The sequence below is a fragment of the Balaenoptera borealis genome, assembly GCF_965194805.1.
Source record: "Balaenoptera borealis genome assembly, contig: HAP1_SCAFFOLD_81, whole genome shotgun sequence".
In the NCBI taxonomy this organism is placed as follows: Eukaryota; Metazoa; Chordata; class Mammalia; order Artiodactyla; family Balaenopteridae; genus Balaenoptera; species Balaenoptera borealis.
Window position 1 is genome coordinate 882297 of NW_028123982.1, and position 23987 is coordinate 906283.

At 48.3% G+C, this 23987-nt stretch overlaps 3 long non-coding RNA genes across 4 annotated transcripts in view; 2 read left to right on the top strand and 1 right to left on the bottom strand.

The window, feature by feature from the left end:
* The window catches only part of LOC309621254, a 25354-nt gene extending 17299 nt beyond the window's left edge, over positions 1-8055 (top strand). For both annotated transcript variants that reach the window (XR_014239872.1, XR_014239873.1), the window contains exons 3-4: positions 433-829; positions 8034-8055. This is a non-coding gene — a long non-coding RNA (uncharacterized lncRNA). The remainder of the gene's footprint in view (positions 1-432; positions 830-8033) is intronic.
* Positions 1855-17240, bottom strand: LOC309621257. Its single transcript, XR_014239876.1, has 2 exons — positions 16374-17240; positions 1855-6571 (listed from the first exon to the last, which is right to left on the bottom strand). It is a non-coding gene; the product is annotated as an uncharacterized lncRNA (long non-coding RNA).
* An 835-nt stretch (positions 17241-18075) lies between these two features.
* Positions 18076-23987, top strand: part of LOC309621252 — a 57076-nt gene continuing 51164 nt past the window's right edge. The window contains exon 1 of the long non-coding RNA XR_014239871.1: positions 18076-18319. This is a non-coding gene — a long non-coding RNA (uncharacterized lncRNA). The remainder of the gene's footprint in view (positions 18320-23987) is intronic.

The following is a 23987-nucleotide window of genomic DNA, read 5'->3' on the forward strand; positions in this document are numbered from 1 at the left end:
AAAATCCCAACTTAGGCACTGACAATGTCCGTAACTATGGCCCTGACACTATTCCCATCTCAGCCACTGACACTGCCCCTAACTATGGCCCTGACACTACTCCCAACGCAAGCACTGGTGCTGTCCCTAACTAAGGCACTGGCACTACTCCCAACTCGCCCTGGCGCTGTCCCTAACTAAGGCTCTGACACTACTCCCAATTCAGGCAATGACAGTGTCCCTAACTGAGGCAATGATACTACTCCCAACTCAAGCACTAAGGCTCTGGATCATTGTGATGACAAGCGCCATGGAGCACTGTGATGACAAGGGCCATGGAGAATTGTGATGATGGGTCCTGGAGCATTGTGGTGACAAGGGCCATGGAGCATTAGGATTACAGGGGTCATGGGGCATTGTGATGAAAGTGGTCATGGAGCATTGTGATTAAAGTGGTCATGGAACATGGTGATGAAAGGGGTCATGGAGCATTGTGATGAAAAGTGCTATGGAGCATTGGGATGACAGGGGTCATGGAGCATTGTGATGACAAATGCGTGGAGATTTGTGATGACGAGGACCATGGAGCATTGAGATTATAAGCATCATGCAGCATTGTGATGACAGGGGCCATGGAGCATTTTAATGACAAGGGACATGGAGCATTGTGATGACAGAGGTCATGGAGCATTGTGGTGACCAGCGGCATGGAGCGTTGTGAAGAAAGGGGTACTGTAACATTGTGATGAAAGGGTCAAGGAGCATTCTGATTACAAGGCTCATGGAGCATTGTGATGACAAGGGCCATGGAGCATTGTGATGACAGGGCTCATGTGGCATTATGATGACAGTGGTCATGGAGCAATGTGATGAACGTTGTCATGGAGCACTGTGATTACAGGGGCCATGGAGAATTGTGATGACAAAGGCCAGGGAACATTGTGATGACAGGGGTCATGCAGCATTGTGATGAAAACGGACCTGGAGCATTGTGATGAAAGGGGTCATGGCTCATTGTGATGACAGGGGGCCTGGAACATTGTGATGACAGGGGCCATGAAGCATTGTGATGACAAGAGTCATGGAGACTTGTGATGACAGGGGGCATGGAGCTTTGTGATTTCCCAGGCATGTAGCATTTTAGACAAGGGTCATGGAGCATTGTGATGATAAGGGCATGGAGCATTGTGATGACAATGGCATGTAGCATTGCGATGACAAAGGTCATGGAGCATTGTGATGACAGGGGTTATGGAGCACTGTGATGACAAGGGCGTGGAGCCTTGTGATGACAGTGGTCATGGAACATTGTGACGATAAGGGCATCGAGCCGAGTTAGGGACAGTCTAGCGGCCTTGGCACTAAATTCAGTGCCTGAATTAGGCACAGCATAAGGTCTTTAGTTAGCATAAGAGGTAGGACATTAGCTCGGGACAGGGTTAGGGTAAAGGCTTGGAATCGTGTCAGGAAATGCCCTAAGGATAGTGTGAAGACCTTTGTTACTGAGACTCTCAGGGACTTATTCAGAAGCAGTGTTAGGGCTTCAGGTAGGGACAGCATCAGGGCCTGACTTAGGGAGAGCGACAGGGCCTGAGTGAGGCCTAATGTCAGGCCCTTAGCTGGGGACACTGTCAGGGAATGATTTAGGAGCAGCATCAGTGCCTTTGTTGGATCAGCTTTAGGCTCTTAGTTAAAGACATGACCGGAGCCCTAGTTAGTCACAGCGTCAAGGCCTCAGTTAGGGAAAGCTTCAGGGTCTGAGTTACAGACAGCCTCAGGTCTTCACTTAAAGACAGCGACAGGGCTTTCTTAGGGACAGTGTCAGGATCTTGGTTAGAAATGGGTCAGGATATTAGCTCAGGAGAGTGTCAGGATTTTAGTTATTGCTGGCAGCAGGGCCTATATTAAGGACAGATTCCGGGCCTTTGTTAGATTCAGTGTCATGGCCTTAGTTAGGAGTAGTCAGGGCCTTAGTTAGGGAGAGCATTAGGGTTTCAGTTAGCATAAGATGCAGGAGATTATCTCGGGACAGAGTCAGGTTCCAGGCCAGAGATAGTGAAAGGAAATGACCAAGGGATAACGAGAAGACCTTAGTTATTGAGAGCATCAGGGCCTTAGTTAGCAGCAGCGTGAGCGCCTTAATCAGGACCAGCGCCAGGGCTTGATGTACGGACAGCATCAGAGCCTAACTAAGGTACAGCAACAGGGCCTAAGTGAGGCCTATCTTTAGGGCCTGAGTAAGGGACAGTATCAGGGCATGACTTACGAGCAGCATAAAGGCCTCTGTAGGATCAGCATTAGGGTCTTCGTTAAAGCTATTATCAGGGCCTCCTTTAGGCAGAGCCTCAAGGCCTCACTTAGGGACCGTGTCAGGGCTTACTTTGGGACAGTTTCAGGACCTTGGTAAGACATGGGTCAGGCTATTAGCTCAGGATAATATCCGGTGTTGAGATATTGACGGCAGCAGGGCCTTAGTTAGAGGCAGTGCCAGGGCCTAAGTTAGGACTAGCATCAGAGCCTTTGTTAGGTACAGTGTCAGTGACTGAGTTAGGTGTAGTGTCAGAGCCTTAGTTAGGGCCAGTGTCAGGGCCTGCATTAGGACGAGCCTCCAGGCCTCAGTTAGGGACAGGTTCACGGCCTCGCACCTAAATTCAGGGCCTCATTTAGGGACAGAATCAGGGATTTAGCTAGCATAAGGGGATCTACAGCTGAAAGCAACCTGAACACCACCACAAGCAGATGCAGAAGTGAACCATGCACGCTCCTATGAAGGAATATTCCACAGCAGTTGAGTACATTTTGTTTAATGTTAGTAACACCATAAAAATTATGTTTTGAAGAAAACTATATTCAGAAGATGAAAGACTCTCGTTCTAAAGAATCTCTTTAGCTAATCTCGACATTAGCTAAAGAGAAGGTTAGGTTAAGGTCTAGGGAGAGTGTCAGGAAATGACCTAGGGATAGTGTCAAGACCTTAGTTACTTAGCACATCAGGACCTAATTTAGGAGCAGTGAGTGTCAGGGCTTCGGGTAGGAACAGCGTCAGAGCCTGACTTAGGGAGTGGGACAGGGCCTGAGTGAGGCCTAGCGTCAGGGCCTTAGCTAGAGACAGTGTCAGGGCATGACTTAGGAGCAGCATAAGAGCCACGGTAGGATCAGCCTCAGGGGCTATGTGAAAGATATTATCAGGGCCTCTGTTAGGGACAGCCTCAAGGCCTCGCTTAGAGACAGCATCAGGGCTTCCTTAGGGACAGTTTCAGGACCTTGGTAAGAGATGGGTCAAGAAATTAGCTCAGGATAGTGTCAGGACTTGAGATATTGACGGCAGCAGGGCCTTAGTTAGGGACAGCGTCAGGCCCTGAATTAGGACGAACATCGAGGCCTTAGGTACGGACAGGGTCACAGCCTCGAGAGTAATTTTAGGCCCTTAGTTAAGGACAGCAGCAGGGCTGTAGTTAGCATAAGAGGCACGACATTTGCTAGGGACAGGGTCAGGTTATGGTCTAGGGATAGTGTCAGGAAAGGACTTAAGCACAGTGTCAAAACCTTAGTTACTGAGAGTATCAGATCCTTATTTAGAACCAGTGTCAGGGCTTCAGGTAGGGACAGCATCAGAGCCCGACTTAGGGAGAGCGTCAGGGCCTGAGTGAGGCCTAGCGTCAGGCCCTTAGCTGAGGACACTGTCAGGGCATGACTTAAGAACAGAATCAGCGCCTCTGTTGGATCAGCCTTAGCGTCTTTGTTACAGATATGATCAGGGCCTGACTTAGTCACAGCTTCAAGGCCTCAGTTAGGGAAAGCTTCAGGGCCTGAGTTAGGGACAGCCTCAGTTCTTAACATAGGGACAGCGACAGGGCTTTCTTAGGGACAGTGTCAGGACCTTGCTTAGAAATATGTCAGGATATTAACTCAGGCTAGTGTCCAGTTTTTAGTTATTGCTGACAGCAGGGCCTATATTAGGGGCAAATTCTGAGTCTTACTTAGAGACAGTGTCAGGGCCTGAGTTAGGAGTAGCATCAAGCCCTTGGAAAGTACAGTGTCAGGGACTGAGTTAGGTGCAGTGTCAGGGCTTTAGTTAGGGACAGTGTCAGCGCCTCAGTTAGGATGAGCCTCCAACCTCAGTTAGGGACAGGTTGACGGCCTCGGGACTAATTTCAGGCTCTTAGTTAGAGACAGCATCAGGGATTTAGTTGGCCTAAGAGGCTCGACAATAGCTAAAGACAAGTTTAGGTTAAGATCTAGGGATAGTGTCAGGAAATGACCTAGGGATAGTGTCAAGACCGTAGCTAATTAGAGCATCAGTGCCTAATTTAGGCCCAGTGTCAGCGCTTCAGGTAGGGACAGAGTCTTAGCCTGACTTAGGGAGAGCGACAGGGCCTGAGTGATGCCTAGAGTCAGGGCCTTAGCTACGGACAGCGTCAGGGCATGACATAGGATCAACATAAGGGTCTCTGTAAGATCAGCATTAGGGTTTAGTTAAAGACATTGTCAGGACCTCTGTGAGGGACAGCCTCAGGGCCTCACTTAGGGGCAGTGTCAGGGCTAACTTTGGGAGAGTTTCAGGACCTTGGTAAGACATGGGTCAGGATATTAGCTCAGGATAATGTCAGGACTTTAGATATTGATGGTAGCAGGGCCTACGTTAGGAAAAGTTTCAAGGCGTTAGTTAGGAGTAGCGGGCCTCTGATAGGTCCAGTGTCAGATCCTCAGTTAGCAATAGTGTTAGGGCCTTAGTTAGGGACAGTGTCAGGGCCGGATGTAGGGCGAGCATCTAGGCCTTAGTTCGGGACAGTTTCATGGTCTTGGGACTAAATTCAGTGCCTGAGATAGGCACAGCCTAAGGGCTTCGGTTAGCATAAGAGGCAGGACATGAGCTAGTGACCGTGTCAGTTTAACATCTAGGGATAGTGTCAGGAAATGACCTAAGGATAGTGTGAAGACCTTTGTTACGGAGACTCTCAGGGCCTTATTCAGAACCAGTGTTAGGGCTTCAGGTAGGGACAGCATCAGAGCCTGACTTAGGGAGAGCGTTAGGGTCTGAGTGAGGCCTAGCATCAGACACTTAGTGGGGGACACTATCGGGGCATGACTTAGGAGCAGCATCAGGGCCTCTGTTGGATCAGCCTTCGGGTCTTAGTTAAAGACATGATCAGGGTCTGAGTTAGTCACAGCATCAAGGCCTGAGTTAGTTAGGGAAAGCTTCAGGGCCTCACTTAGGGACAGCGTCAGGGCTTACTTTGGGACAGTTTCAGGACCTTGGTAAGACATGGCTCAGGTTATTAGCTCCGGATAATGTCAGGACTTTAGATGTTGATGGCAGCAGCCCTTAGTTAGAGACAGTGTCAGGCCCTGAGTTACGACTAGCATCAGAGCCTTTGTTAGATACAATGTACGGGACTGAATTAGGAGTAGAGTCAGGGCCTTTGTTAGTGACAGTGTCAGGGCCTGACTTAGGGAGAGCGACAGGGCCTGAGTGAGGCTTAGCATCAGGCCCTTCGCTGGGCACACTGTCAGGGCATGACTTTGGAGCAGCATCAGCGTCTTTGCTGGATCAGCATTAAGGTCTTCGTTAGGTACATGATCAGGGCGTGAATTAGTCACAGCTTCAAGGCTTCAGTTAAGGAAAGCTTCAGGGCCTGAGTTAGGGACAGCCTCAGGTCTTCACTTAGGGACAGCGTCAGGGCTTACTTTGGGACAGTTTCAGGACCTTGGAAAGACATAGGTCAGGATATTAGCTCCGGATAATGTCAGGACTTTTGATAGTGATGGCAGCAGGGCCTTAGTTACAGACGGTTTCAGGGCCTGAGTTAGGCCTAGCATCAGAGACTTTGTTAGGTACAGTGTAAGGGACTGAGTTAGGAGTAGTGTCAGGGCCTTGCTTAGGGACAGTGTCAGGGTCTGATTTAGGTGTACTGTCTGAGACCTAGTTAGGGACAGTGCTAGGGCCTGAGTTAGGATTAGTGTCAAGGCCTTATTTAGGACCAATTTCAGGGCCTTAGTTTGGACTAGCATCAGAGCCATTGTTAGGAATCGTATGAGGGCCTGCGTTAGGCATACTATCAGGGCCTTAGTTAGGGACAGTTTTAGGGCCTGAGTTAGGATTAGTGTCAAGGCCTTAGTTAGGACCAATTTTAGGGCTTTAGTTTGGACTAGCAACAAAGCCTTTGTTAGGTATCATGTCGGGGCCTCAGTTAGGTGTAGTGTCAGGGCCATTGTTAGGGACAGTATCAGGGCCTGACTTAGGAGAAGTTCAGGGCCTTAGCCAGGGAAAGTGTCAGGGCCTTAGTTAGGGACATTATCAGGGCCTGAATTAGCAGTAGTGTCAAAAGCCCTTAGTGAGGAGAGTAAGGAGTAAGTCAGGACTCAGGCCCTGACACTGTTCTTGAATAAGGCCCTGACATTACCTGTAACACAGGTCCTGATCTGATTCCTATCATAGGCGCTGATGTTGGACTTAACTAAGGCCCTGACACTGGTCCTAACTAAAGCTGTGACACTACTCTTAACTCAGGCCCTGACACTGTCCCTAACAAAGCCTCTGACACTACTCCTAAATCAGGCACTGACACTGTCCCTAACTAAGGCTCCGACACTACTCCCAACTCAGGCGCTCACGCTGTCCCTAACTAAGTCTCTGAAACTACTCCCAACACAGGCATTGACACTGTCCCTAAATAAGGCCCTCACACTACTACTTACTTAGGCACTGACACGCTACCTAACTAAGGCCCTGAGACTACTTCTACCTCAGACCCTGACACTGTCCCTAACGAAGGGCCTGATACTACTCCCAACACAGGCACTGACACTCTCCCTAACTAAGGCCTTGACACTACTTTTAACTCATGCCCTGATGCTGTCCCCCAAAAAGACCCTGAGACTATTCCCAACTCAGGCACTGACACTCTCCCTAACTAAGACCCTGACACTACTCCCATCGCAGCCATTGACACTGTCCCTAATGCCCTGACACTACTTCCAACTCAGGCACTGACACTGTCCCCCAAAAAGACCCTGAGACTATTCCCAACTCAGGCACTGACACTGTCCCTAACTAAGGCCCTGACATAACTCCCAACTCCGGCACTGACACTTTCTCTAACTAAGGCCCTGAAACTACTCACAACTCAGGCACTGACCCTGTCCCTAACTAGGCCCTGAAACTACTCACAACTCAGGCACTGACCCTGCCCCTAACTAGGCCCTGACACTACTCCCAACTCAGGCACTGACACTGTCCCTAACTCAGGCCCTGACATAACTCCCAAATCCGGCACTGACACTTTCTCTAACTAAGGCCCTGAAACTACTCACAACTCAGGCCCTGACACTGTTCTTAACTACCGGTCTCAGACTACTCCTAACTTAGGCCCTGACACTATTCCTAACACAGTCACTGACACTGTCCCTAACTAACTAAGGTTCTGAGACTATTCCTAACTCAGACCCTGACACTGTCCATAACTTAGGCCATGTCACTACTCCCAACTCGGGCACTGACGCTGTTCCTAACTAAGGGTCTGACACTACTCCAAACTGAGACACTGACACTCTTCCAAATTAAGGCCTTGACACTACTCTTAACTCAGGCCCTGACACTGTCCATAATAAAGACCCTGACAAAAATCCCAACTTAGGCACTGACAATGTCCGTAACTATGGCCCTGACACTATTCCCATCTCAGCCACTGACACTGCCCCTAACTATGGCCCTGACACTACTCCCAACGCAAGCACTGGTGCTGTCCCTAACTAAGGCACTGGCACTACTCCCAACTCGCCCTGGCGCTGTCCCTAACTAAGGCTCTGACACTACTCCCAATTCAGGCAATGACAGTGTCCCTAACTGAGGCAATGATACTACTCCCAACTCAAGCACTAAGGCTCTGGATCATTGTGATGACAAGCGCCATGGAGCACTGTGATGACAAGGGCCATGGAGAATTGTGATGATGGGTCCTGGAGCATTGTGGTGACAAGGGCCATGGAGCATTAGGATTACAGGGGTCATGGGGCATTGTGATGAAAGTGGTCATGGAGCATTGTGATTAAAGTGGTCATGGAACATGGTGATGAAAGGGGTCATGGAGCATTGTGATGAAAAGTGCTATGGAGCATTGGGATGACAGGGGTCATGGAGCATTGTGATGACAAATGCGTGGAGATTTGTGATGACGAGGACCATGGAGCATTGAGATTATAAGCATCATGCAGCATTGTGATGACAGGGGCCATGGAGCATTTTAATGACAAGGGACATGGAGCATTGTGATGACAGAGGTCATGGAGCATTGTGGTGACCAGCGGCATGGAGCGTTGTGAAGAAAGGGGTACTGTAACATTGTGATGAAAGGGTCAAGGAGCATTCTGATTACAAGGCTCATGGAGCATTGTGATGACAAGGGCCATGGAGCATTGTGATGACAGGGCTCATGTGGCATTATGATGACAGTGGTCATGGAGCAATGTGATGAACGTTGTCATGGAGCACTGTGATTACAGGGGCCATGGAGAATTGTGATGACAAAGGCCAGGGAACATTGTGATGACAGGGGTCATGCAGCATTGTGATGAAAACGGACCTGGAGCATTGTGATGAAAGGGGTCATGGCTCATTGTGATGACAGGGGGCCTGGAACATTGTGATGACAGGGGCCATGAAGCATTGTGATGACAAGAGTCATGGAGACTTGTGATGACAGGGGGCATGGAGCTTTGTGATTTCCCAGGCATGTAGCATTTTAGACAAGGGTCATGGAGCATTGTGATGATAAGGGCATGGAGCATTGTGATGACAATGGCATGTAGCATTGCGATGACAAAGGTCATGGAGCATTGTGATGACAGGGGTTATGGAGCACTGTGATGACAAGGGCGTGGAGCCTTGTGATGACAGTGGTCATGGAACATTGTGACGATAAGGGCATCGAGCCGAGTTAGGGACAGTCTAGCGGCCTTGGCACTAAATTCAGTGCCTGAATTAGGCACAGCATAAGGTCTTTAGTTAGCATAAGAGGTAGGACATTAGCTCGGGACAGGGTTAGGGTAAAGGCTTGGAATCGTGTCAGGAAATGCCCTAAGGATAGTGTGAAGACCTTTGTTACTGAGACTCTCAGGGACTTATTCAGAAGCAGTGTTAGGGCTTCAGGTAGGGACAGCATCAGGGCCTGACTTAGGGAGAGCGACAGGGCCTGAGTGAGGCCTAATGTCAGGCCCTTAGCTGGGGACACTGTCAGGGAATGATTTAGGAGCAGCATCAGTGCCTTTGTTGGATCAGCTTTAGGCTCTTAGTTAAAGACATGACCGGAGCCCTAGTTAGTCACAGCGTCAAGGCCTCAGTTAGGGAAAGCTTCAGGGTCTGAGTTACAGACAGCCTCAGGTCTTCACTTAAAGACAGCGACAGGGCTTTCTTAGGGACAGTGTCAGGATCTTGGTTAGAAATGGGTCAGGATATTAGCTCAGGAGAGTGTCAGGATTTTAGTTATTGCTGGCAGCAGGGCCTATATTAAGGACAGATTCCGGGCCTTTGTTAGATTCAGTGTCATGGCCTTAGTTAGGAGTAGTCAGGGCCTTAGTTAGGGAGAGCATTAGGGTTTCAGTTAGCATAAGATGCAGGAGATTATCTCGGGACAGAGTCAGGTTCCAGGCCAGAGATAGTGAAAGGAAATGACCAAGGGATAACGAGAAGACCTTAGTTATTGAGAGCATCAGGGCCTTAGTTAGCAGCAGCGTGAGCGCCTTAATCAGGACCAGCGCCAGGGCTTGATGTACGGACAGCATCAGAGCCTAACTAAGGTACAGCAACAGGGCCTAAGTGAGGCCTATCTTTAGGGCCTGAGTAAGGGACAGTATCAGGGCATGACTTACGAGCAGCATAAAGGCCTCTGTAGGATCAGCATTAGGGTCTTCGTTAAAGCTATTATCAGGGCCTCCTTTAGGCAGAGCCTCAAGGCCTCACTTAGGGACCGCGTCAGGGCTTACTTTGGGACAGTTTCAGGACCTTGGTAAGACATGGGTCAGGCTATTAGCTCAGGATAATATCCGGTGTTGAGATATTGACGGCAGCAGGGCCTTAGTTAGAGGCAGTGCCAGGGCCTAAGTTAGGACTAGCATCAGAGCCTTTGTTAGGTACAGTGTCAGTGACTGAGTTAGGTGTAGTGTCAGAGCCTTAGTTAGGGCCAGTGTCAGGGCCTGCATTAGGACGAGCCTCCAGGCCTCAGTTAGGGACAGGTTCACGGCCTCGCACCTAAATTCAGGGCCTCATTTAGGGACAGAATCAGGGATTTAGCTAGCATAAGGGGATCTACAGCTGAAAGCAACCTGAACACCACCACAAGCAGATGCAGAAGTGAACCATGCACGCTCCTATGAAGGAATATTCCACAGCAGTTGAGTACATTTTGTTTAATGTTAGTAACACCATAAAAATTATGTTTTGAAGAAAACTATATTCAGAAGATGAAAGACTCTCGTTCTAAAGAATCTCTTTAGCTAATCTCGACATTAGCTAAAGAGAAGGTTAGGTTAAGGTCTAGGGAGAGTGTCAGGAAATGACCTAGGGATAGTGTCAAGACCTTAGTTACTTAGCACATCAGGACCTAATTTAGGAGCAGTGAGTGTCAGGGCTTCGGGTAGGAACAGCGTCAGAGCCTGACTTAGGGAGTGGGACAGGGCCTGAGTGAGGCCTAGCGTCAGGGCCTTAGCTAGAGACAGTGTCAGGGCATGACTTAGGAGCAGCATAAGAGCCACGGTAGGATCAGCCTCAGGGGCTATGTGAAAGATATTATCAGGGCCTCTGTTAGGGACAGCCTCAAGGCCTCGCTTAGAGACAGCATCAGGGCTTCCTTAGGGACAGTTTCAGGACCTTGGTAAGAGATGGGTCAAGAAATTAGCTCAGGATAGTGTCAGGACTTGAGATATTGACGGCAGCAGGGCCTTAGTTAGGGACAGCGTCAGGCCCTGAATTAGGACGAACATCGAGGCCTTAGGTACGGACAGGGTCACAGCCTCGAGAGTAATTTTAGGCCCTTAGTTAAGGACAGCAGCAGGGCTGTAGTTAGCATAAGAGGCACGACATTTGCTAGGGACCCGGTCAGGTTACGGTCTAGGGATAGTGTCAGGAAAGGACCTAAGCATAGTGTCAAAACCTTAGTTACTGAGAGTATCAGATCCTTATTTAGAACCAGTGTCAGGGCTTCAGGTAGGGACAGCATCAGAGCCTGACTTAGGGAGAGTGACAGGGCCTGAGTGAGGCCTAGCATCAGGCCCTTAGCTGAGGACACTGTCAGGGCATGACTTAGGAACAGAATCAGCGCCTCTGTTGGATCAACTTTAGCGTCTTAGTTACAGACATCATCAGGGCCTGAGTTAGTCACAGCGTCAAGGCCTCAGTTAGGGAAAGCTTCAGGGCCTGAGTTAGGGGCAGCCTCAGTTCTTAACTTAGGGACAGCGACAGGGCTTTCTTAGGGACAGTGTCAGGACCTTGGTTAGAAATATGTCAGGATATTAACTCACGCTAGTATCCAGTTTTTAATTATTGTTGACAACAGGGCCTATATTAGGGGCAAATTCTGAGTCTTACTTAGAGACAGTGTCAGGGCCTAAGTTAGGACCAGCATCAGAGCCCTTGTAAAGTAAAGTTTCAGGGACTGAGTTAGGTGCAGTGTCAGGGCTTTAGTTAGGGACAGTGTCAGCGCCTCAGTTAGGATGAGCCTCCAACCTCAGTTAGGGACAGGTTGACGGCCTCAGGACTAATTTCAGGCTCTTAGTTAGAGACAACGTCAGGGATTTAGTTAGCATAAGAGGCTCGACCATAGCTAAAGACAAGTTTAGGTTAAGATCTAGGGATAGGGTCAGGAAATGACATAGGGATAGTGTCAAGACCATAGCTAATTAGAGCATCAGTGCCTAATTTAGGCCCAGTGTCAGGGCTTCAGGTAGGGATAGAGTCTTAGCCTGACTTAGGGAGAGCGACAGGGCCTGAGTGATGCCTAGAGTCAGGGCCATAGCTAGGGACAGCGTCAGGGCATGACATAGGATCAGCATAAGTATCTCTGTAGGATCAGCATTAGGGTCTTAGTTAAAGACATTATCAGGACCTCTGTGAAGGACAGCCTCAGGGCCTCACTTAGGGACAGTGTCAGGGCTAACTTTGGGAGAGTTTCAGGATCTTGTTAAGACATGGGTCATGATATTAGCTCAGGATAATGTCAGGACTTTAGATATTGATGGTAGCAGGGCCTAAGTTAGGGACAGTGTCAAGGCGTTAGTTAGGAGTAGCGGGCCTCTGATATTTCCACTGTCAGGTCCAGAGTTAACAATTGTGTTAGGGCCTTAGTTAGGGACAGTGTCAGGGCCGGATGTAGGGCGAGCATCTAGGCCTTAGTTCGGGACAGTTTCATGGTCTTGGGACTGAATTCAGTGCCTAAGGTAGGCACAGCCTAAGGGCTTCAGTTAGCATAAGAGGCAGGACATTAGCTAGTGACAGTGTCAGTTTAACATCTAGGGATAGTGTCAGGAAATGACCTAAGGATAGTGTGAAGACCTTTGTTACGGAGACTCTCAGGGCCTTATTCAGAACCAGTGTTAGGGCTTCAGGTAGGGACAGCATCAGAGCCTGACTTAGGGAGAGCGATAGGGTCTGAGTGAGGCCTAGCATCAGTCCCTTAGATGGGGACACTGTTAGGGCATGACTTAGGAGCAGCATCAGGGCCTCTGCTGGCTCAGCCTTAGGGTCTTAGTTAAAGACATGATCAGGGTCAGTGTTAGTGACAGCATCAAGGCCTGAGTTAGTTAGGGAAAGCTTCAGGGTCTCACTTAAGGACAGCCTCAGGGCTTACTTTGGGAAAGTTTCAGGACCTTGCTAAGACATGGGTCAGGTTATTGTCTCCGGATAATGTTAGGTCTTTAGATATTGATGGCAGCAGCCCTTATTCAGAGAGAGTGTCAGGCCCTGAGTTACAACTAGTATCAGAGCCTTTGTTAGGTACAATGTGTGGGACTGAGCTGGAAGTAGAGTCAGGGCCTTAGTTAGTGACAGTGTCAGGGCCTGACTTAGGGAAAGGGACATGGCTTGAGTGAGGCCTAGCCTCAGGCCCTTAGCTGGGCACACTGTCAGGGCATGACTTTGGAGGAGCATCAGCGTCTTTGCTGGATCAGCATTAAGATCTTCATTAAATACATGATCAGGGCCTGAGTTAGTCACAGCTTCAAGGCTTCAGTTAAGGAAAGCTTCAGGGCCTGAGTTAGGGACAGCCTCAGGTCTTCACTTAGGGACAGAGTCAGGGCTTACTTTGGGACAGTTTCAGGACCTTGGAAAGACATAGGTCAGGATATTAGCTGAGGACAATGTCAGGACTTTTGATACTGATGGCAGCAGGGCCTTAGTTACAGACAGTTTCAGGGCCTGAGTTAAGCCTAGCATCAGAGACTTTGTTAGGTACAGTGTAAGGGACTGAGTTAGGAGTAGTGTCAGGGCCTTGCTTAGGGACAGTGTCAGGGTCTGAGTTAGGTGTACTGTCAGGGACCTAGTTAGGGACAGTTCTAGGGCCTGAGTTAAGATTAGTTTCATGGCCTTGTTTATGTCCAATTTCAGGGCCTTAGTTTGGACTAGCAACAGAGCCTTTGTTAGGTATCATGTCAGGGCCTATGTTAGGTGTAGTGTCAAGGCCATTGTTAGGGATCGTATCAGGGCGTGACTTAGGAGAAGTTCAGGGCCTTAGCCAGGGAAAGTGTCAGGGTCTTAGTTAGGGACATTATCAGGGCCTGAATTAACAGTAGTGTCAAAAGTCCTTAGTGAGGAGAGTAAGGAGTAATTCAGGACTCAGGCCCTGAAACTGTCCTTAACTAAGGCCCTGACACTATTCGTAACACAGGCTCTGATCTGATTCCTATCATAGGCCCTGATGCAGGTCTTAACCTAGGCCCTGACACTGGCCCTATCTAAAGCTGTGACACTACTGTTAACTCAGGCTTTGACACTGTCCTTATAAAAGCCTCTGACACTTCTCTTAACTCAGGCACTGACACTGTCCCTAAATAAGGCCCTGACAATATTCCTAACTCAGGCCCTGACACTGTCCCTAACTAAGTCCCTGATACTACTCCGAACTCAGCACTGACACTGTCTCTAACATAGGCACTGACTCTACTCCTAACTCAGGAACTGACACTGTCACTAACTAAGGCCCTGACACTATTCATAACTCACGCCCTAACACTACTCCTAAATCATGCCCTGGCAATGTCGCTAACTAAGGCCCTGACACTACTCCTAACTCAGGCGCTAATACAATACCTAAGGAAGGCCCTGACATTACTCCTAACTCAGGCCCTGAAAAGGTCCCTAACTAAGGCCGACATAACTCGTAACTCAGGCACTGACACTGTCCCAAATAAGGCCCTGAAAATATTCCTAACTGAGGCGCTGATGCAATACCTAACGAAGGCACTGATGCTACTGCTAACGAAGGCCCTGACAGTACTACTACCCCAGGCCCTGACACTGTCCCTAACTAAGGCCCTGACAGTACTCTTAACTCAATCACTGACACTGTCCCTAACTTAAGTCCTGACTCTACTCCTAACTCAGGCCCTGACACTGTCCCTCAATAAGGCCCTGACACTATTCCTAAATCAGGTACTGACACTCTCCCTAACTAAGGCCCTGGCATTACTCCCAACTCAGGCACTGATACAATACCTAAGAAAGGCAACGATGCTACTCCTAAATCAGGCACTGACACTGGCCCAAACTAAGATCCTGACTCTATTCCTAACTCAAGCCCTGACACGGTCCCTAAGACCCTTACTCTATTCCTAACTCAAGCCCTGACACAGTACCTAACTATGGCCCTGACACTTCTCCTAACACAAGCCCTGACACTGTCCTTAACATAGGCCCTGACACTGCTCCAAACATAGGCCCTTACACTACTCCAAGCTCATGCCCTGACAATGTCCCTAACTAAAGCCCTGACAGTAATCCTAAATGAGGCACTGATACAATTCCTAATGGAGGCACTGACACTGTCCCCAAATACGGCCCTTACACTATTCCTAACTCACGAACTGACACTCTCCCTAACTAAGGCCCTGACAGTACTACTAACTAAGGCAGTCACACTATCCCTAACTAAGGCCCTGACACTACTCCTAAATCAGGCACTGACACTGTCCCTATCTAAAGCCCTGACGTTATTGCTAACTCAGGTGCCGATCCAATACCTAACGTAGGCACTGGTGCTCCTCCTAACTAAGGCCCTGACACTCTTCCTAAATAAGGCCCTGACAGTAGTCCTAACTCAGGCACTGACAGTGACCCTAACTAGAGCCCTGACACTACTCCTAACTCAGTCCCTGACACTGTCCCTAACTAAGGCCCTGACAATACTCCCAACTCAGGAACTGACACTGTCCCTAACTAAGGCCCTGACACTACTCCCGACAAAGGCACTGACAATGTTCCTAACTAACACCCTGACAGAACTCCGAACATAGGCACTGACACTGTCCCTAAATATTGCAGTGAAACTGCACCAAACATAGGCATTGACACAGTCGCTAACTAGACCCTGACACTAATCCCAAATCAGGCACTGACACTGTCCCTAGCTAAGGCCCTGACACTACTCCCAACTCAGGAACTGACACTGTCCCTAACTAGTGCCTTGACAATACTCCTAACTCAGGCCCTGACACTGTCCCTAAATAAGGCGATGACACTAATGCCAACTCAGCCACTGACATTTTCCCTAACTAAGACCCAGACACTACTCCCAACTCAGGCACTGACACTCTCCCTAACTGAGGCCCTGACACTACTCCCAACTCAGACACTGAAGTTGTCCCTAAATAAGGTTCTGACACTACTCCCAACTCCGGCAGTGATGCTGTCCGTAACTAAGGCCTTGACACTACTCACAACTCAGGCAATGACACTGTCCATAATAAAGACCCTGAAAATAATCCTACCTCAGGCACTGACACTCTTCCTAACTAAAGACCTGACACTACTCCCAACACAGGCAATGGCGCTGTCCCTAACTAAGGCTCTGAAACTACTCTTAACTCAGGCACTGACACTGTCCCTAACAAATACCCTGAAACTACTCCCAACTAAGCCACTGACACTGTCCACAACTACGGCCCTGACACTACTCTTAGCTCAGGCACTGACACTGTCTCTTACTAAGGTCCTGACACTACTCCTAACTCATGCACTGACATTGTTCCAAACAAAGGCCCTGACACTACTCCCAAAATAGGCACTGAGACTGCCCCTAAATACGCCCAGACAGTACTCCCAACTCAGGCACTGACACTGTCCCTAACTAAAGCCCTGAAACTACTCCTAACTCACGCCCTGAAATAGTCCCTGACTAAGGCCCTAACACTACTCCCAACTCAGGCACTGACACACTCTCTAACTAAGGCCCTGAGACTACTCCAACCTCAGGCCCTGAAACTGTCCCTAACTAAGGCTCTGACATTGTTCACAACTCCTGCACTGACACACTCCCTAACTAAGGCCTCAACACTACTCTTACCTAAGGCCTTGACACTGTCCCTAACAAAGACCCTGACACTACTCCCAACTCAGGCAGTGACGTTGTTCCTAACTAAGGCCCTGACACTACTCCCAACATAGGCACTGACACTGTCCCTAACAAGGCCCTGGCACTACTCCCAACTCAGGCACTGACACTCTCCCTAACAACGACCTTGACACTACTCTTAACTCAGGCCCTGACATTGTCCCTAATAAAGACCCTGACACTAATCCCATCTCAGCCACTGACACTATCCCTAACTAAGGCCTTGACACTACACCCAACTCAGTCACTGACACTATCCCTAACTAAGACCCTGACACTACTCCCACCTCAGGCACTGACACTGTCCCTTAATAATGCCCTGAAACTACTGCCAACACAGGCACTGACACTGTCCCTACCTAAGGCCCAGAGACTACTCCTAACTCATGCCCTGACACTGTCCATAACTTAGGCACTGACACTATTCCTAATTCAGGCACTGACACTGTCCCTAACTAAGGCCCTGAGACTACTCCTTCCTTTGACCCTGACACTGTCCCTCATTAAGGCCCCAACTCAGGCTCTGACACTGTCCCTAACTATGACCCTGTCACTACTCCCAACTCTGGCACTGACAGTGTCCCTAACTGAGACAACGATACTATTCCCAACTCAGGCACTAAGGCTCTGGATCATTGTGATGAGAAGCACCATGGAGTGTTCTGATGACAAGGGTCATAGAGCATTGTGATGACAAGGGTAATGAAGCATTGTGAAGACAATGGCCATGGAGAATTGTGATGACAGGGGTCATGGAGCATTGTGATTACAAGGGCCATGGAGCATTGTGATTACAGGATTCTTGGGGCACTGTGATGAAAGTGGTCATGGAGCGTTGTGATGAAAGTGGCCATGGAGCATTGTGATGAAAGTGGCCATGGAGCATTGTGATGAAAGTGGTCATGGAGCATTGTGATGAAAAGCACCAGGGAGCATTGTGAGGACATGGGCTTGGAGCATTCTGATTACAGGGGACAAAAGCATTGTGATGGAAAGGGCAGGGAACATTGTGATGACAGGGGTCATGGAGCATTATGATGACAACTGTCATGGAACATTGTGATGAAAGGTGTCATGGAGCATTGTAAAGAAAGGGGCCATGGAGCATTGTGATGACAGGCGTCATGGGGCATTGTGATGACAGTGGTCATGGAGCAATGTGATGAAAGGGATCATGGAGCAATGTGATTACCGGGGCCATGGAGCATTGTGAATACATAGGACATGGGGCATTGTGATGACAGTGGACATGGAGCATTGTGATGAAAGCGGTCATGGAGCATTGCGATGAAAGCGGTCATGGATAATTGTGATGAAAAGTGTCCTAGAACCTTGTGATGACATGGTTCATGGAGCATTTTAATGACAAGGGGCATGGCAAATTGTGATGACAGGTGTCATGGGTCATTGTGATGACAGTGGTCATCTATCATTGTGATGAAATATATCATGGAGCACTGTGATGACAGGGGCCATGGAGTATTGTGATGACAAAGGCTATGGAGCATTGTGATGACAAGTGTCCTGGAACATTGTGATGACACGGTTCATGGAGCATTGTGATGACAAGGCCCATGGCCAAATGTGAAGACAGGTGTCATGGGACATTGTGATGACTGTGGTCATCTAGAATTGTGACGAAAGGTATCATGGAGCATTGTGATGACATGGGTCATGGAGCATTGTGATGAAACGGTCATGAAACACTGTGATGACAAGAATTCTGGAGCACTGTGATGACAAGTGTCATGGAACATTGTGCTGACAGTGATCATGGAGCACTGTGATGAGAGGGGCCTTGGAACATTGTGATGACAGGCCTCATAGGGCATTGTGATGACAGTGGTCATGGAGCATTGTGATGAAATTTGTCATGGAGCACTGTGATTACAGGGGCCATGGAGCATTTTGATGACAGGTTTCATGGAGCATTGCGATGAAAATGGTAATGGACCATCTTGATGACAGTGTTCTGGAACCTTGTGATGACACGTTTCATGGAGCATAGTGATGACAAGGGCCATGGCGAATTGTGATGACAGGTGTCCTGGTGCACTGTGATGACAGTGGACATCTAGCATTGTGATGAAAGGTATCATGGAGCACTCTGATGACAGTGGTCATCTAGAATTGTGAGGAAATATACCAGGGAGCATTGTGATGACAGGGATCATGGAGCACCGCAATTATAGGGGCCATGGAGCATTGTGAATACAAAGGCTATGGAGCATTGAGATGACAGGGTTCATGGAGCATTGTGATGAAAGTGATCATGGATCATTGTGATGAAAAGTGTCCTGGAACCTTGTGATGACATGGTTCATGGAGCATTGTGATGACAAGGACCATGGCGAATTGTGATGACATCTGTCATGGGGCATTGTGATGACAGTGGTCATCTAGAATTGTGATGAAAGGTGTTATGGAGCACTGTGATAACAGGGGCCATGGAACATTGTAATGACAAAGGCCATGGAGCATTGTAATGACAGGGGCCATGGAACATTGTGATGACAGGGGTCATGGGGCATTGTGATGACAGTGGTCATGGAGCATTGTGATGAAAGGGGTCATGGAGCACTGTGATCACAGGGGCCATGTATAATTGTGATGACAAAGACCATGGAGCATTGTGATGACAGTTGTCATGGAGCATTGTGTTGAAAGGGGCATGGAGCATTGTGACGACAATGGTCATGGAGCATTGTGATGACTGGTATCATGGAGCATTGTTCTGAAAAAGGTCATGGGGCAGTGTAATGACAAGTATCATGGAGGATGTGATGAAAGGAGTCATGGAGCATTGTGATTAAATGGATCATGAGGCATTTTGATGACAAGAGTCATGGAACATTGTGATGACAGGGCTAATGGAGCATTGTGATGACAAGGTCTATGGAGCATTGTGATGACTGGGGTCATGGGGCATGGTGATGACAGTGGTCATGGAGCATGGTGATGACAGTGGTCATGGGGCATTGTGATGACAAAGACCACGGAGCATTGTGATGACAGGTGTCATGGAGCATTGTGATGAAAGGGGTCATGGATCACTACGATGACATGGGTAATGGAGCATTGTGATGATACGGGCATGGAGCATTGTGATGACAGGGGTCATGCAGCATTGTGATGACAGGGGCCATGCAGCATTGTGATGACATGGGCATGGAGCATAGTGATGACAAGAGTTCTGGAGCATTTTGATGACAAGGGCATGGATCATTGTGATGACAGGGGCCATGAAGCATTGAGATGACAAGGGAATGGAGCATTGTGATGAAAGCGGTCCTGGAGAATTGTGAGGAAACGGGTCATGGATTATTGTGATGGAAGGGTTCCTGGAGCATTCTGATGACAAGTGCCATGGAGCATTTTAATGAAAGGGGTACTGGAGCATTGTACAGAAATGGTTCATGGATCATCGTGATTACACGGATCATGGAATATTGTGATGACAAGGGTTTCGGAGCATTGTGACGATAGGGGTCATGGAGCATTGTAATAGCAGGGGTGATGGGGCATTGTGATGACAGGGGCATGGAGCATTGTGATGACAGAAATCATAGGATATTGTGATGACAAGGGCCATGGAGCATTGTCATGAAAGGTCTTATCTGGCATTGTGATGACACGGGCATGGAGCATTATGATGACAAGAGTTCTGGAGCATTGTGATGACAAGGGCATGGAACATTGTGATTACAGGGTCATGGAGCATTGTGATGACAACTGTCATGGAACATTGTGATGACAGGGTTCATGGAGCATTGTGATTAAAGGGGCCATGGAGCATTTTGATGACAAGGGCTGGCGAACATTTTGATTACCTTGGTAATGGAGCATTGTGATGACATGGGCAGGGAACATTGTGAAGACAGGTGTAATGGAACATTGTGATTACAGGGGACATGGAGCATTTTGATGACATGGGCAGGCAACATTGTGATGACAGGTGTCATGGAGCATTGTGATGATAATTGTCATGTAACGTTGTGCTGACAGGGATCATGGAGCATTGTGATGAGACGGTCATTGGAGCATTGTGATGACAGGCGTACTGGAGCCTTCTGAGGAAAGGTGTCATGGGTCATTGTGATTACAGCGATCATGGAACATTGTGATGACAGTGGTCATGGAGCATTGTAATGACAGGGGCCATGGAGCATTGTGATGACAGGGGTCATGGGGCATTGTGATGACAGTGGTCATGGAGCATTGTGTTGAAAGGGGCATGGAGCATTGTGACGACAATGGACATGGAGCATTGTGATGACTGGTATCATGGAGCATTGTTCTGAAAAAGGTCATGGGGCAGTGTAATGACAAGTATCATGGAGGATGTGATGAAAGGAGTCATGGAGCATTGTGATTAAATGGACCATGAGGCATTTTGATGACAAGAGTCATGGAACATTGTGATGAGAAAGGTTAATGGAGCATTGTGATGACAAGGGCTATGGAACATTTGATGACTGGTGTCATGGAGCATTGTGATGAAAGGGGTCATGGATCACTATGATGACATGGGTAATGGAGCATTGTGATGATATGGGCAGGGAGCATTGTGGTGACAATGGCCAGGGAGCATTGAGATGACAAGGGTAGGGAACATTGTGATGACAGCAGTCATGGATCATTGTGATGATACCTGTCATGGAACATTGTGCTGACAGGGGCTATAGAGCATTGTGATGACAGGTGTCATGTGGCATTGTGATGACAGTGGTCATAGAGCGTTGTGATGAAAAGGATCATGGAACAATGTGATTACAGGGGCCATGGAGCATTGTGAATACATAGGCAATGGAGCATTGTGATGACAGGGGTCAAGGAGCATTGTGATGAAAGTGGTCATGGAGCACTGTGATGACACGGGCATGGAGCATTATGATGACAAGAGTTCTGGAGCATTGTGATGACAAGGGTATGGAGCATTGTGATTACAGGGGAGCAGGAGCCTTGTGATTACATGGGCAGTGAATATTGTGATGACAGGGGTTCATGGAGCACTGTGATGACTAGTGTCATGGATCATTGTGATGACAGGGATCATGGAGCATTGTGATGAGAGGGGCCTTGGAGCATTATGATGATAGGCGTCATGGGGCATTTTGATGACAGCAGTATTGGAGCATTGTGATGAAAGGGATCAAGGAGCAATGTGATTACAGTGGCCATGGAGCATTGTGAATGCATAGGCCATGGAGCAATGAAATGACAGGGGTCAAGGAGCATTGTGATGTAAGTTGTCATGGAGCATTGTGATGACAAGTGTCCATGAATATTGTGATGACATGGTTCATGGAGCATTGTGATGACAGGTGTCATGGTGCATTGTGATGACAGTGGTCATCTAGAATTGTGATGAAAGGTGTTATGGAGCACTGTGATAACAGGGGCCATGGAACATTGTAATGACAAAGGCCATGGAGCATTGTAATGTCAGGGGCCATGGAACATTGTGATGACAGGGGTCATGGGGCATTGTGATGACAGTGGTCATGGAGCATTGTGATGAAAGGGGTCATGGAGCACTGTGATCACAGGGGCCATGTATAATTGTGATGACAAAGACCATGGAGCATTGTGATGACAGTTGTCATGGAGCATTGTGTTGAAAGGGGCATGGAGCATTGTGACGACAATGGTCATGGAGCATTGTGATGACTGGTATCATGGAGCATTGTTCTGAAAAAGGTCATGGGGCAGTGTAATGACAAGTATCATGGAGGATGTGATGAAAGGAGTCATGGAGCATTGTGATTAAATGGATCATGAGGCATTTTGATGACAAGAGTCATGGAACATTGTGATGACAAGGCTAATGGAGCATTGTGATGACAAGGTCTATGGAGCATTGTGATGACTGGGGTCATGGGGCATGGTGATGACAGTGGTCATGGAGCATGGTGATGACAGTGGTCATGGGGCATTGTGATGACAAAGACCACGGAGCATTGTGATGACAGGTGTCATGGAGCATTGTGATGAAAGGGGTCATGGAGCACTGTGATCACAGGGGCCATGTATAATTGTGATGACAAAGACCATGGAGCATTGTGATGACAGTTGTCATGGAGCATTGTGTTGAAAGGGGCATGGAGCATTGTGACGACAATGGTCATGGAGCATTGTGATGACTGGTGTCATGGAGCATTGTTCTGAAAAAGGTCATGGGGCAGTGTAATGACAAGTATCATGGAGGATGTGATGAAAGGAGTCATGGAGCATTGTGATTAAATGGATCATGAGGCATTTTGATGACAAGAGTCATGGAACATTGTGATGACAGGGCTAATGGAGCATTGTGATGACAAGGTCTATGGAGCATTGTGATGACTGGGGTCATGGGGCATGGTGATGACAGTGGTCATGGAGCATGGTGATGACAGTGGTCATGGGGCATTGTGATGACAAAGACCACGGAGCATTGTGATGACAGGTGTCATGGAGCATTGTGATGAAAGGGGTCATGGATCACTACGATGACATGGGTAATGGAGCATTGTGATGATACGGGCATGGAGCATTGTGATGACAGGGGTCATGCAGCATTGTGATGACAGGGGCCATGCAGCATTGTGATGACATGGGCATGGAGCATAGTGATGACAAGAGTTCTGGAGCATTTTGATGACAAGGGCATGGATCATTGTGATGACAGGGGCCATGAAGCATTGAGATGACAAGGGAATGGAGCATTGTGATGAAAGCGGTCCTGGAGAATTGTGAGGAAACGGGTCATGGATTATTGTGATGGAAGGGTTCCTGGAGCATTCTGATGACAAGTGCCATGGAGCATTTTAATGAAAGGGGTACTGGAGCATTGTACAGAAATGGTTCATGGATCATCGTGATTACACGGATCATGGAATATTGTGATGACAAGGGTTTCGGAGCATTGCGACGACAGGGGTTATGGAGCATTGTAATAGCAGGGGTGATGGGGCATTGTGATGACAGGGGCATGGAGCATTGTGATGACAGAAGTCATAGGATATTGTGATGACAAGGGCCATGGAGCATTGTCATGAAAGGTCTTCTGTGGCATTGTGATGAGAGTGGTCATGGAGCATTGTGATAAAAGTTGTCCTGAAGCACTGTTAATACAGGGGCCATGTAGAATTTTGATGACAAAGGCCATGGAGCATTGTGATGACAGGCATCATGGAGCAATTTGATGAAAGTGGTCATGGAGCATTGTGATGAAATGCGCCATGGAACATTGTGAAGACAAGTGGCTTGGAGCATTGTGATGACAAGGGCCATGGCCAATTCTGATGACAGGTGTCATGGAGCATTGTGATGACAGTGGTCATCTATCATTATGATGAAAGGTATCACGGAGCACTGTGATGACAGGGGCCAGGGAGCATTGTGATGACACGGGCATGGAGCATTATGATGAGA